This window comes from Trichomycterus rosablanca, chromosome 1 (assembly GCF_030014385.1).
Source record: "Trichomycterus rosablanca isolate fTriRos1 chromosome 1, fTriRos1.hap1, whole genome shotgun sequence".
NCBI classification, from domain to species: Eukaryota; Metazoa; Chordata; class Actinopteri; order Siluriformes; family Trichomycteridae; genus Trichomycterus; species Trichomycterus rosablanca.
This window is the reverse complement of record NC_085988.1, coordinates 40,951,352-40,963,886: the sequence shown is the minus strand read 5'-3', so window position 1 is coordinate 40,963,886 and position 12,535 is coordinate 40,951,352.

Genomic DNA, 12,535 nt, shown 5'->3' with positions numbered 1-12,535 from the left:
ATGTCAGTTAGTTTTCCAAAATGCTGGGCTGAAGATCATCTAATACAGATAATGCACAGTTAAAACTAGTCGACCTTTTAGATAATACATGGAAAAAAATTGACAATGTGTTGGCCAATGACAAACCATGTTGATGCAAGCATTATCATTTAAAAACCAGGGTTTGTCATGGTATGGGGGTATTAGTGCCCATGGAATGGGTAACTTGCACATTTTCCTGGCCACCATTAGCACTGAAAGATATTTACATGTATTGAAGCAACATATGCACTCCAGACAATGTCATTTGTAACATACCAATGCCAAGCTATGGTTTGCACCACAGCATGGCTGCATAATCAGAAAGTGTGAGTTATGCTCCCCACTTGGGGTCTAGGAGGAGAAAGATTTGCATATGTTTTTAGGTAATAGAAGAATAGAAGAGGGTAAGGACTGTGCAGACTGGATTAAGAATCACACCAAGTATTTACAATTAAATACATAATTCACACTGACTGGGTTTGGTTAAGACAGCAAAACAAAATGATAGAAACACAAAACAAGACTAGATCTAGGTTTATTTTTTAGTCAGTGTTACTTTTATGCAAACATAGTGTGTCTATACAACCATACACACCTACAGGGAAATGTATGTCCACCCATGTTCCTACTGTATTTGTAAACATAACTACAGAAATTGCCATTAAATTCTTGATTGGCTGAGGACAAAATTTTCAGTGCAACCAGAATTTTTTTTAGCCTCTGATTGGAAGCAGTAGCGATTTTTCTCAAGCTAGTAAATGAATGCTTTTCCTGTTCAAATCAATTTTATAAGGTTTCTCAACATTAGTCATTGTGGTCCACTGTCTAACTGGGTCACAGGAAAAACTAACATGATCACAAGCAAATAACATGTAAGAGGGTGCTAGACAGCCCTGCTTGCAGTTAAGAACTATTTCTTATTAAAACTATTTGGAACATTATACATCAGACTTACATGATCACAAGCAAATAACATGTAAGAGGGTGCTAGACAGCCCTGCTTGCAGTTAAGAACTATTTCTTATTAAAACTATTTGGAACATTATACATCAGACTTACATTGAAATGTGGAACATTATACATCAGGCTTGTGTGTAAAAATTGTTAAGCTGGAATATTTAGTCCACAATCAATAAATTGTTGTTAACAGGAATAGGAATGTAACATTGCTACCCATACACCTGTCCCAACCTTTCTGGAACATGTTGCAGGTAACAAAATTGTATATTTACCCCAAAAAATCTAAATAAAGTTAATGAGATAAAACTAATATGTGGTGTTGTGTACTGTTTGAATTCAATACAAGGCAAAAGCTTTTTATAATCATACTTTCCCAACTTTTCTGAAATTAAAGATTATATTTAAAACTAAACTATGCCAAAAGGCTACTGATGAAATTTGCCAAGATATTTCTTATGAAAAACATTTGAATGAGAACTGATTCTGTACTGGTATCACTAAGCAAAGAGAATTTCAAAAGCAAATCATTAATGTTAATAACAGACAATATGTTCAGATATTATTAATTGGGGACTTAAAGGAGAACTGCAAGGTTATAATGGTTTCATTTGTAATGTTAAAGGAATGGTTTGGTAAAAACCCTTTCTACACAATTTACATAATTTTCTATTGACCACAGATTTACAGTGCCTTTAAACAGTATTCAGCCCCTAAGCCTTTCTTCACACCAGTTTGAATAAGAAATTTAATAAAGGAAATTATATTCTACCAACTTTGCAGCATTATTTTAGGGGAGGCCCTTTCCTGTTTCATCTGTGCAGAAAACAAGGTCTGTAAAGACAGGAAGAAAAGCTTGGTTTTTCTTTTAGTAGTCCTATTTTGTCCCTTTTTTACAAATTTAAGTTTTGCCAGCAGTTGCTGAGATACTGCCGCAGATGTGTGCTGGAGTTAGGACCAGTGCGTACAATGCTTAGAGTAAACAAAATGTTAAAGTAAAACACAAACATCCTTTTTACTTAAGCTTTCTGGCAGCTGTCAATCAGTGTTTGCTTGTCCTTGCTGTTGAAAAGCATCTTAATAACAATGCTACCACCACCCCATTTTACAATCGTAATGTTGTTACCTGGCTGATGTACCACACATATTGCTTAGAATTGAAAAAAGAAAAGACTTTCATTAGTCTCAGCAGACCACAGGCATTTTTGCTTTTTTTTTGCAACTAATTTTATGACATTGTGGATGTGATTGATCCATGAACATTGACTATTACAATGTAGTCAAGTGATAGGCTTACAGTAACATTCTAATAAATACACTTGTTTGCATACCTGGTGACTTTGAGATTGTATCAGTCTTCAGATCTTTTCTGTGAGTAGACCTCTTGACTTGTTTTGAATGCTTGACCTTATTTTGCTGGATTTTTTGGACAGTCTATCCTGTGAGAACAGACCTTATAAATGGATGAGCCAATTATCCTTGTGAAGAAGCTGAAAGCAGCTTGTGCAAAAATTGCTAAGATGTTTACTATTAATCTGTTAGGTAAACTAACAAAGCTATATGTTCCATGAATTGCTGTGCTGGAAAACTAGACATGGGGCAGGAGTTTCTTTTTTATACATTTATAAATTTAACATTTATATAATTAAACAGTTAATCATTTAAATAGTTTTTTCTGCACATCCTACTGCTTAATAGATGAATTTGGGTGGATGTACTATATTATAAAATGTCTAGTTAAAGTCAGTGAAATCTGAAATGATTCAGAAGGCTGAATACTTTTTCAATGCACTGTAGTTAAACAGTCAATGTGGACATTTAGCTTTTTTAAGCTTTGCACTTGAGTAGCTCAGTGTGACGAGGGTTTTTATATCAACTGAGCACGAGCATGATCCTACTTGTTTAATTAGTTTCCCTAGGGTTAAAAGCACTGAGCAGTTGATATTGAAACCTGCAGCCACACTGGCCATTTGTGAATAAGATTGGACACCCCTGGTCTAGCCAAATGCTAAAATAACCCGTTATCTCTGATTGCATTTTTCTTATGTCAGTTATTTGTAATATACTGGATACAATAAGAGGCAAGTTTGTTTGAATTCACAACACAGACATTCCAATTTTAACTTAATTTTGTAAGTAATGGAGTTTAGCTGCTGTGTTAATGAATAATTTCTAAGATGTGATTACATAGTTTAATTTCAAGTGAATGTATGAAAAGTTGGGAATTTTAACCAGATCTTTTTGTCATTTTTCTTCAGTTACATTGTGGGCGGGGGTTGTAAAACTTTTATTTGTTTGATTTTTCTTTAAACTTCCCCTAAGACCTGTGTCACTTCCACTCCAGCGGATAGACCAATCTGTCCACTGGCCTGGAACTATAACTGAATTGTTTTCTCAAGGGCTTGATAATTAACTGATCAGGAGAATCCCAAGTGTTCAAGCAGATTAAACACTGTGTGCAGGTCCAAGGACTTAAAAGTAATGAATAAATCATTTTAAATAAAGGCTTACAATTTTTTACAGTATCATGGTGTGGCCTTGATTTAAACTATATGGACAAAAGTATGTTGACACAATGCCTAGTTCAGATGTTTCAGCCACATAAACACAAGTGCACAAAGTGAGGTCTATAAGTCTTGGTTGGATACTTTTTTTTCTGTACTGGAGGAACTCCAGTGGCCTTTTCAGAACCCTGACCTCAACCTCACTGAACACTACTGGTATAAACTGTAATTGCAGTCAATTGCAAGCCAGACCCTTTTTATTCATTATTAGTGCCTGATTAGTTGCCTCATAAATTAGTGACTTTTTTTTTAGAAAGGACACACATTTCTACACCTATTTTTTTATTTATTATTAACCCATTGCCCAGTCCATGGTTTTAAAATGAATGTCCAAGAAACTCGTGGTCAGGTGTCCACCTATTTTTGTCCATATAGTGTAAATTATATTTTTACATTTACATTTTTAGCATTTAGCAGACGCTTTTATCCAAAGCGACTTACACAATGAGCAACTGAGGGTTAACGGCCTTGCTCAGGGACCCAACAGTGGCAACTTGGTGGTGGCGGGGCTTGAACCGGCAACCTTCTGTTTACTAGTCCAGTACCTTAACAACTGAGCTATCACTGGCCCATATTAATAGCTGAAAAGCTGAACTTATCTACTAACCATACATACAGTAAAATGTCAAGCATGTAGTGAGAACAAATGGATGGTGCAAGGCAGGGTTTCTCAACATTAGTCGTGGATGAGGTTTAACTTACTCCCACTAAGCACACGAGCTAATTATAAAGTCTTCTATTTGCTAGTTTAGATTAGCTAGGAGTCATAAAAGCTTAAAGCACTGCAGGGCAGTGGACCACAGACTAATGCTGAGAAATCATATATAATGGATCTGAACAGGTAAAGCATACCCTGACAGTCAGGTGGAATGCAATGATTAAGACACTTTCCAACAGAATGTAGGATGGATTCCCTGTGTGATTTAATTATAGGCTTTAAAATACTCATGTCTTCTTTCACTACCAAACATCAAAGTGGCTTTTTTACTTTGTTTTGCAGGATAAAACTGTAGATTTTTATTGTACATTTTTGTAATTGTACATTTTTTGTATAATTGTAATTTAATTAACTAAATGTTAATTGTCCTATTTCATGTAATATGTAGTAGGCTCTCCTGGCCAGGTGAATGTGTGGTCATTGTGATACTTTAAAACAACTTGTCGTTCTTTTTTAATTAAACAACCTTCACACAATTTATATGCATCCCTTGTTGTTTATCTGTGGTTTGGCACTTGCTCGTCAGCATGGTAAATTTATTTTAATTAAAGATTAGGTAATTGTTTCACACTTCAATCAATTCTGTTACATTAGCATATGCACTTCATTGACATTTCGTAGGCCTAAGATTTTCTACACATGAATGACTTTTGTGCTTTTGTATGCAAGTCACAATTTATCAGAAGGCAAAACTGGGTGACATAATCATGTCATCACTGTCCTTTAGCTGTTTGAACTCCAATAGGCCACTCGTTAATTCAGAACAAATCTTATTTTCCTTTTATAGTATATTCAGAAAACTATACGTTGCATATATCTGAGGTACCATTTTAAAGTTTATGATCGCTACTTTTTAGCTATTTTATACTTTAGAAGCTATAATAATTATAATAAATGTGTAATTTCATTAAACCATATTTTTTTCCCTATGTGAACACATTATATACAAATATAAAATAATTTTGACTCTCAGAATAACAGTAATGCAGATCATTGCAAACTTAAATAAAATAAGAATAATTCTAAATTATTAACTGTAAAATGCAAATTTAACACAGATTTATTTTTCAATCTGTCAAACCAAGATGAGTTTCACAGTGATTCCACTTTTTTTCTAACAAAATGATGCTGCTTAATGCAGGTTATCCCTAATCTTTATTTTTAATTATTAGTTTTGTCAACTAATATAAAATAAATTTCAATTTGTCTCAGTCATTTAGTCATTAAAACTCAAATCAGTCCAGTCTTAACACCACATTCCAAAGGGGAAGAAATGTAAACAAACAACTGTTTGCACAACCATATAGTGGAGCTCTCAGGTCCACTATGATATTTCAGTATGGTATTTAACAAGCGTATGGTCAGTTTTTGGCCATATAGTGTAAAATAAAGAAATCTTCAGAGGTAATACTTCATAAACAGTTAATATCTTATGATTTATTTTTATAAGTGGTGGGATGAGGGTTGGGTAAAAGGGTCAACTTCTTTTAGGTATGATGGTGCATTAAGTCAAAATGGGCACCTATCAGTGAAAGGTAATACTTCATAAACAGTGCTTATCATATGATTTATTTTCACAAGTGGTGGGATGAGGTTTGGGTACAGTGGTCAACTTCACTTGTACCCCTTTACCACCGACGCGGAACGGTTCCGGTTCCAGTTCGCGAACTTGATTTTAAACCGGGCCCACGTGTTTTCACTGAAAAAAAAAGGTTTCAGACTTGCGTTCAAACTTGCGTTCTAATCTGGCACCACAGAATACTTGGTTTTTCAGTGCAACCCATGACGTCATCTGTGGGTGTGTTTGGGTGCTTTCACATGAAAAGCTGTAAAACCGCTGTGCTGTTGTCTCGTATGCAGCTTGACATTGCACTTTTATCTTTTAAAGTTTACCTGAGTGAATTTTGAGCCAGTTTGCCACTGATATTTTCAAAGTGCCTCAAAAGAGATGAACTATGTGATATGACGTGATAAAAATGACCCAGAAAATCTGAAAAACCCTTAACGTGAAAAATAAAGCGTAACATGGCTTGTTGTACTAAAACGAGTGATGAATTTGGGCAGTACAGAGCACTTATAACCAGTAATAATGGAGAGAAATTTGGTGTTTCTGTGTAGTACTTTTAGTACATTCCGCCATGTTACACTTTTTTTACGTAAAGCTTTTTCGACTCTGATTCTCAGAACCCCGAGTTGCATAGCAACCACACGTGAAGTAAATACAGCGAAACATAGATATATGTATTGTATTTTAGAGTTCTTGACAGGGAACTTTAGTGATGTTTCACTGCACCGCTCATGTGGAGTGCTGAGCAAAGCGGCTATTTGTGCCGAGGGTCGCGATGAGAGCAAAGCGCAAAACGCTTCTCACGTGAATGCACTAAAAAAAAGCAACAATGGCGACAAACACATCTACGTCTTCTTATCACCAATAGTTGAGCAATGCTTTTTGCATAAAAACTAACATCTGTAACAAAAGCACAAATGCTCACAGTTAATCTACACGCTCCACCATTATGTTACTACTCTTTAGTTTCGTTGCGCAGCGCCCGCCATTGATGACGCAGACTTGGTTCCCCAAAACTGGTGGAAACACGGGTCGGTTCTCTTAAAAACACCAAGGTTTGAGGAAACGCGAACAGAACCGGTTTAAGAATCAGAGTTCTTTTGGTGGAAAAGCGCTATTGGGTATGATGGTGCATTGAGTCAAAATAGACACCTATCAATTTGTTTTTACATTTTTTTTTAATTATCAGAAATAATAATTTATTTTATAAAGTTGGGAAGTGGTAGCTCTGCGGTTTAGGTACTGGACAAGTAATCATAAGGTTGCAGGTTCAAGCCTCACCATCACCAAGTTGCCACTGTTGGGCCTTTGAGCAAGGCCCTTAACCCTAAATTGCTCAAATTGTATACAGTGATAATTGTAAGTCGCTTTGGATGAAAGAGTCTGCTAAATGCTACAAATGTTAATGTAAAATGGCACAGAAGCAAAACTGGTAAAGGGGGTGCCAGGTAACACATGGGTCCTGGGGACCTGGGGTTGAACTATGAAGACGTGTTAGTGTGACTTTTTATTGAGTAATCCTGATTCATTTAACAATAAGCCAAATGTGGACTAAACACCTAATCTGTGAAAGTGTAAAAAGTGTAATGGATAAACATTGCAAGCATAAGTAATCTAAAAGCCTAAATTATGTTTGGTTTATGAAGAGGTTAATAAATCCTGTTCTCTGATCCAAACTGTTTTTTCAAGCTCATGTCCTTTTTAGCTGTTACTCAAGCGCATCAAAATTCAAATCAGGTTCACCAGCTCATTTCCTCCCACTTCACTGGTTCATTACTTAATTCACATCTAAACAGCACCATCATGGCAGCACATTGCTACATCGGTTACTCCAGATCTGTGAGGACCAGACAGTACATCAGCTAATTAAGTTCATCTGTGGCTAGCCATGAAAATCAGTCAGGTATAATTAAACCAGATCCAGTGACAGCGCCGGCATTTGTCAGAGTCATTCAACAAATCAAATACCAAGACTGACAGAAATGTCAAACTGATAACAGCACTCATCCCCCAGCCATGTCCCCCAGTTTGGCACACCACATGGCCACTGCTCGGGTCCTGAAGCTTTGTTGATAACCTTTGGAATTCCCTGGATGGCACAGACTACAAATTCTTCCTCATTGTACTGTAGAAGTGCAGCTCACCTCAAAGCCATGCTTAGCCATGCTTTATTGCACCAAGAGACTGGCACTTCTTCAGCATCATGAAAGCTCTTTTCTGGACATCTGGAAGATTAACAAAGCCATTGATGCTTGAGATAATGTAGCCATTGATGTCATTTTGGAATATATACAGTGCTAGTGATCTTTGATATAGTAATTGAAGGCCCATTCTAATCGGCTTTCTATAGCAGATGCTGTAGGTGTGTGCTGAGCAAGGTGTAATTTTATATTCCAAGCCACTGAGAGATAGTGTTTTATCTGGCTGAGATGGAAAGTGGGCATTTTTTATTATTAGTAAGACCCATGCTGCTTTTTTTAAATGTTCTGAAACATTTAGAGAATTGAAATGCAGGTCCTCTACCACATACAGTTATTTTAATTGGTACTGTTATGCTTTGAACTCCTGATTTGCAAATGAGAAAATTCTTCAACCAAAAATAATGATCATTGAAAAGGGAATGCATTTGTTATATTTACTAATGGATTCAGAATTTCTTTCACATTAGAAATTTGCAAGTAAAAACACTGTAGTCTGACATTCATATTTTGTCATTAGTTTTTTTTTTTCCAGAGTGCTAAAGCAGGACATATAAAATTTAAATTAGCAAAAAGAAAGAGAAGCTGAATATTCCGGGCCTTGATTAACTTGACAACACTCATTATTCACATTTGGAGTGCCAACTTTTCTCCTCAATGCATTATTTAACAGAACTCAAGAATGCAGTAATTAGCAAATTAACTGCTCCTTTTGCTTCAGCATGATACATTTCTAGCTATGTTCATGGGCTCTAGAAATACAGTGCTCCTGAGTTCTTAACCTCTAAATATTACAGCAGGACATTTAACATTACGGTTCAGCACATGAACTAATGGCCATGTTAAGGCTTAAGTGGAATTAATGGATAAGTAAGACACTTAAGCATGAATAATTAATCCTAATGGAATTAGATTCTAATTACACCAATCTGCATTTAAATTTTTTTAAAGTTTGTTTGTGCCAAATCTCTTGTCAATTGGTTAATCAAGTTTGCCTAAAATGTGTAAATATGAACAATGGCTTATATTTGACTAAATTTTACATTAAAATAAGAATACTTATTTATTAAAATAGTATTTAAAATTGGGATGTTCTTTACTTGACTGAATCTCAAATGTTATTGTAATGCACTAAGTCCTGACTAGTTATCGTAAATCCCAAATTTGTAAACATATGAGCCATTCTACATGTGTTTACTTCCTTTGTTTAGCTGTTCGAACATGTAACTGATAAAGTAAAAGTCAAGTAAATAAGCAAATGTTGTAATATAGTCATGAAGTCATATCATAATGAAATAGTCATTATGTATATAATAAGCATCATCATCCCATTATAAATAACTGCTTAAAAAAGCAGGTTTAGGTGATGTCTACTGTGTAGTGCTGTGGATCATATTCACTTGGTCTGTCCTTGGACTTGGAATTGAGCAATCTGTTTCCTAAGAAACTTTCTTGTGACACAGTCCAATGGTTATAGTCAAGCTAACTCATTTATATAGAATCAGACAAGTCAGCAGCTGTAGCTGTTCATTCTAAATGTTTAACACCACTAAAATAATAATAATAATAATAATACATTTTATTTATATAGCGCTTTTCAAGATACTCAAAGACGCTTTACATAAGACAAATAATCAAAACAAATACGTACATACACCATACAAATCATAGTACAAAATCAAAATAGTACATCAACATCAAGAATAATTAAGATAAAAACAAAGAGAGCAGCATAAGACAGTTCATTAAAAATTAGCTAAATTATGAGAGAGAACAACAAATATAGAACAATTTCTTAAAATTAGACAGAAACAGGACAGATTTACATGCAATCAGGAAACTGAAAACTTTACAAGTTTTAGGATCTAGGACTTCACATTTCTGTCGTGATCTAAGTATAAAAACTATTAAAAAGAATAGCAAAAATAAAAGCATTTATTTTGTGTTGTTACAAGTTAAATGCCACTCTGAATAGATGAGTTTTGAGAAGTGACTTGAATTTGGACAGGTCAGGACAATCTCGTAGGTGTTTGGGGAGAGCATTCCATAAAGATGGAGCAGCTATGGAAAAGGCCCTGTCACCCCAGGTCCGGTGCTTGGTCCTAGAGGGTATGGACAGTAGGTTAGCCTCAGAAGAGCGAAGGCTACGGGAGGGAATGTGCTGATGGAGCAGGTCGGTGAGGTAGGATGGGGCCTGATTATGGAGAGCTTTGTGAGTGAATAGAAGAATTTTGAATTGAATGCGTTGAGCAACGGGAAGCCAATGAAGTTTTTGTAGAACAGGTGTAATATGATCACGGGAGCGAGTATGAGTAAGGAGGCGAGCAGCTGAATTCTGGATATACTGAAGTTTTTTTAGGATTTTGTTAGATGTACCATAAAGGATGCTATTGCAATAATCAATTCTGGATGTAATAAAAGCATGAATCAAGGTTTCGGCGGCAGAAAAGGAGAGTGATGGACGTAGACGTGCTATGTTTTTTAGATGAAAGAAAGCAGTTTTGGTGATGTGATTTACATGGCGGTCAAAAGAGAGGTTGCTATCAAAAATTACACCAAGATTTCGGATGTTAGAAGACGGAGACAAAGTGTCATTATCAATGGTAATTTGAAAATTTTTTGTGGTTTTTGCCAGGGTTGTAGGACCTACGATGATCATATCTGATTTTTCACAGTTTAATTTGAGGAAATTAGCTTTCATCCACAATTTCATTTCAGTGATGCAATTTGTCAGAGTGGAGTGAAGTTCAGTATTAATGGATTTGGAGGAGATGTAAAGCTGAATATCATCAGCATAGCAGTGGAAATGTAAACCATGCCGACGTATGATGTCACCAAGGGGGAGCATATAAAGAATAAACAAAAGGGGACCTAACACTGAGCCTTGGGGAACGCCTTGGGACAGTGGAGCAATGGCAGAACTACAATTGTTGATATTAACAAACTGTTGTCTGTTTATGAGATATGACCTTAACCACAAAAGGGCAGTACCAGTGATGTTGACAGAGGATTCAAGGCGGGACAGAAGAATGGAGTGATTAATGGTGTCAAAAGCTGCAGTAAGATCAAGGAGGACGAGAATATTAATTTGTCCAGAGTCTGAGGAAAGAAGAAGGTCATTTGTGACTTTGAGGAGGGCTGACTCAGTGCTGTGCTGGGGGCGGAAACCAGACTGAAATGATTCAAAAAGATTATTGGAATTTAGGTGATCTTTGAGCTGTGAGGCAACAACACGTTCCAGTATTTTCGACAGAAATGGAAGATTGGAAATGGGCCGAAAGTTACTCATAATGTTAGAGTCAAGTCCAGGTTTTTTAAGTATGGGAGTAACAGCAGCCAATTTGAGTGATTGAGGGACTGAGCCAGAACTAAGAGAGGAATTGATTATCTCTGTGATAAGTGATGAGATAACTGGAAAACAACCCTTAACAAGTTTTGATGGAGCAGGATCCAAAACACAAGTGGAGCTTCGCATCCCTGTTAAGATCTCAGATAGGTCCAAAAGAGACACAGGTGAGAACTGAGACAGAGGCTGAGTAATAAATTGAGATGAGATAGGCGGAGAAACAGAGATGACAGGGGAAACTGTCAGAAAATTGTGGATATTCTCAACTTTTGTTTGAAAAAATGAGAGGTAAGAGTTACACTTGTCAACTGTAAAGGAATTGGTAGTATTGTCAACTGGTTTGAGAAGTTTATTTATTGTGGAAAAGAGAGTCTTAGGATTTGTTGATCCAGCATGTATGAGTTCGGAATAGTAAGTGGATCGGGCTGCCGTAAGAGCGTCTTTGTAATGTTGAAGATAATCAGAATAAATCTGATAATGTACTGTTAGACCGGTTTTCTTATAAAGTCTTTCAAGCTGGCGTTTACGGGATTTCATTTGGTGAAGCTCAATTGTGTACCATGGTGCGGAATGACTAAATGAAACAAATTTGGTTCTCAAAGGAGCCAGCTCATCAAGACATGAGGCGAGTATGTCATTATAGTAATCGACAAGGTCAGATGAATTACTAGACAGTACAGGACAGACAGACATCTTTTTAACAAGAGAATCTGAGAAAGCAGAGGGAGAGATATATTGAAGATTCCTGAAGGATATTTTACGTTTAGCTCTAGTGATGGGCCTAGTGACCTCAATGTCCATGATGATTGTCAAATGATCAGAGACAGTAAGGTCATGGCTGGACGGCTGATGAACTAGGACACCAGTAGAGCAGACAAGGTCAAGAGTATGACCTTTTTTATGAGTTGGAAAATGTATATGTTGTGTGAAATTAAAACACTGTAACAATTCCAAAAATTCCCTGGCAAATTTACAGTTGTTGTCATCAATATGGATGTTAAAATCACCCATAAGCAGTACAGAGGATGAGAGGGCACTAAGCTGGGTTAAAAAATCTGAAAAATCAGAGAGAAAGGAAGCGTTTGGCTTTGGCGGACGATAAACTACAGCAGTGACCAGAGGAGTAGGCCCTGACAACTTGAAAGCCAGGTGTTCAAAAGAAAG